The 2,500-nt window shown below is 54.5% G+C and overlaps 1 protein-coding gene across 3 annotated transcripts in view; it reads right to left on the minus strand.

The window, feature by feature from the left end:
- agap1 (ArfGAP with GTPase domain, ankyrin repeat and PH domain 1) overlaps positions 1–2,500 on the minus strand; it is a gene marked incomplete at its 5' end in the record, with an annotated part of 124,760 nt that overhangs the window by 25,785 nt on the left and 96,475 nt on the right. The window lies entirely within an intron of this gene.

A 2,500-nucleotide genomic window follows, 5' to 3' on the forward strand; every position in this document is an offset into this window, starting at 1 on the left:
AACCCCCACAAGACCTGGACAAGTCCGAGTCAAGACCCCCACAAGACCTGGACAAGTCCGAGTCAGAACCCCCACAAGACCTGGACAAGTCCGAGTCAAACCCCCACAAGACCTGGACAAGTCCGAGTCAAGACCCCCACAAGACCTGGACAAGTCCAAGTCAAAACCCCCACAAGACCTGGACAAGTCTGAGTCAACACCCCCACAAGACCTGGACAAGTCGGATTCAAAACCCCCACAAGACCTGGACAAGTCCGAGTCAAACCCCCACAAGACCTGGACAAGTCGGATTCAAAACCCCCACAAGACCTGGACAAGTCCAAGTCAAAACCCCCACAAGACCTGGACAAGTCTGAGTCAACACCCCCACAAGACCTGGACAAGTCGGATTCAAAACCCCCACAGGACGACGAGTGAGAGTCAGAGACGTCCCCGCCGTGTGAGCCGGCGTGGTCCCACCTGCGGCAGCGCGGCCCCAGAGGGCGGTTCCCCCTCATGAATAACGGCGAGCCTCGCTCTGACACCAGATACTTCACCTGCCCGCCCGGCGTGACAGGCGGCGTGACAGGCGGCGTGACAGGCGGCGTGCCGGCCGGCGGCGGAGCGCTCTCGGTGCTTAATGGCTAAATTGGGAAGACTGTTACTAATCGCTTATTGAATAATGAAAGTGACACAGCTGATAAAAGATTTCAATACGCGGATTATTTATAATATTTCACTTAAGCCGCTCCTGGTGACTAATAAGGGGGCGCGGCGAGGGCGAAGGCGAGGGCGAGGGGGGGGCGAGGGCGAAGGGGGAGGGGGGGGGGGCGTCTGAGGGGAGCTCCGGGAAAATGTGTGATAATAAAACACTGTCCTGATGGAGGAGAGAGGAGACGAGAGGACGAGGGAAGGAGAGAGGAGACGAGGGAAGAAGAGAGGAGACGAGAGGACGAGGGAAGAAGAGAGGAGACGAGAGGACGAGGGAAGGAGACGAGAGGACGAGGGAAGGAGACGAGAGGACAGAGGGAAGGAGAGAGGAGACGAGAGGACGGAGGGAAGGTGAGAAGGAGATGAGAGGAAGGAGAGAAGGAGAGAGGAGACAAAAGGACGGAGGGAAGGTGAGAAGGAGACGAGAGGAAGGAGAGAGGAGGCAAGAGGAAGGAGGGAAGGAGAGAAGGAGACGAGAGGAAGGAGGGAAGGAGAGAGGAGACAAGAGGACGGAGGGAAGGTGAGAGGAGACGAGAGGAAGGAGGGAAGGAGACGAGAGGACGGAGGGAAGGAGAGAGGAGACGAGAGGACGGAGAGAAGGAGACGAGAGGACGGATGGACAACTAACCAACCAACCAACCAACCAACCAACCACAGACAGGGAGGGAGGGTTAACCAACCAACCAACCAACCAACCACAGACAGGGAGGGAGGGTTAACCAACCAACCAACCAACCAACCACAGACAGGGAGGGAGGGTTAACCAACCAACCAACCAACCAACCAACCAACCACAGGGAGGGAGGGTTAAACAACCAACCAACCAACCAACCAACCAACCAACCAACCAACCACAGGGAGGGAGGGTTAACCAACCAACCAACCAACCAACCAACCACAGACAGGGAGGGTTAACCAACCAACTAACCAACCAACCAACCACAGAGAGGGAGGGTTAACCAACCAACCAACCAACCAACCAACCAACCACAGACAGGGAGGGTTAACCAACCAACCAACCAACCAACCAACCACAGAGAGGGAGGGTTAACCAACCAACCAACCAACCAACCAACCAACCAACCACAGAGAGGGAGGGTTAACCAACCAACCAACCAACCAACCAACCACAGACAGGGAGGGTTAACCAACCAACCAACCAACCAACCAACCACAGGGAGGGAGGGTTAACCAACCAACCAACCACAGAGAGGGAGGGTTAACCAACCAACCAACCAACCAACCAACCAAATTAAAATCTGAATAACGTTTTTTGTCTCTAATTCATAAACATTTTCCTGATCGATCAAACTTTTAAAGAAACACCAACAGGTACTGGTTTTACTGGTGGACCTGGTTTAACTGGTGGACCTGGTTTTACTGGTGGACCTGGTTTTACTGGTGGACCTGGTTTTACTGGTGGACCTGGTTTTACTGGTGGACCTGGTTTTACTGGTGGACCTGGTTTTACTGGTAGACCTGGTTTTACTGGTGGACCTGGTTTTACTGGTGGACCTGGTTTTACTGGTGGACCTGGTCTCGGGCACGGTTCACCGAAGGTTCTGTTACAAACTGATGGACAGAAGAAGAGGAGTGAAGAGATGAAGAGATGAAGAGATGAAGAGATGAAGGGCTGAGAGGATGAAGAGACCCGGCCCTCAGAGGGCGGAGTCTCCCAAGACCACATGACTGCGTTTCCCTGCCCGGGTCCCAACGTACTGGTCTGACTGGTCCCAACGTACTGGTCTGACTGGTCCCAACGTACTGGTCTGACTGGTCCCAACGTACTGGTCTGACTGGTCCCAACATA

Source organism: Echiichthys vipera (assembly GCF_963691815.1).
Source record: "Echiichthys vipera genome assembly, chromosome: 23".
Classification (NCBI taxonomy): Eukaryota; Metazoa; Chordata; class Actinopteri; order Perciformes; family Trachinidae; genus Echiichthys; species Echiichthys vipera.